The sequence below is a fragment of the Wasmannia auropunctata genome, unplaced genomic scaffold (genome assembly GCF_000956235.1).
Source record: "Wasmannia auropunctata unplaced genomic scaffold, wasmannia.A_1.0 LD336074.1, whole genome shotgun sequence".
NCBI lineage: Eukaryota > Metazoa > Arthropoda > Insecta > Hymenoptera > Formicidae > Wasmannia > Wasmannia auropunctata.
The window spans coordinates 728,318-729,071 of NW_012026816.1; positions in this window are offsets into that span (position 1 = coordinate 728,318).

A 754-nucleotide genomic window follows, 5' to 3' on the forward strand; every position below is an offset into this window, starting at 1 on the left:
TCCTGTACATGTTGTTTCCTTGTGGTGCCTTCTCCGCCCTCGTGGTCCTCTTCTCGTGGCTGCTGCGACGTCGGTGAGACGGGTGAAATTTTACAAATTCTCCGGGAGCCGCCGATACGCTATACTAGATAATCGAGATCGCTACGGAAACTAAAAAGTGATCAGGAACGGTATTCGGTATTCGGGCGCGGGAGCCACGCAAATGTAGTCCCGCGACCCGCGCCACGCGTCCGCCTCCGAAAATCGGAAGGACGCAGGACTCGAAGCTACCGCCCGCGGTCGGGTCCGTAGATCCCTTGTGACGGACGGTCAAAAAAGGGACGTCCCGTCACAGTATTTATCACTTATTTATATTAGATAATATTGGGAAGATTATTATTAGCAGAGCAAATTGCATATTATGAGTAAATTATTTGTCCTTTATTTTAATGAAAATTTAAATTTATTAATTAACCCGCCTATAGAAAATTATTAAATCTAATGCTGCTTTGACAAAAGTTGATTTTGTTTCTAAAAGAAAAATTTATGAAGTTTAATTATTATTTTCTTCTTTGAAGTATACATATTCTTTTCCAAGTTTTCAAATCCCGAAAGAAATAAAATTGTATAATTCCAACAAATCAAGACTTATGATTTAAAAAATATGGATTTTAACAAATTTAAAAAATTTTTTAAAATATGGATGACTTAATCTTATTTGCTTGCTTTTGTATAACTCACGATTTCACTCCTCTCAAGATATAAATAATAAAAA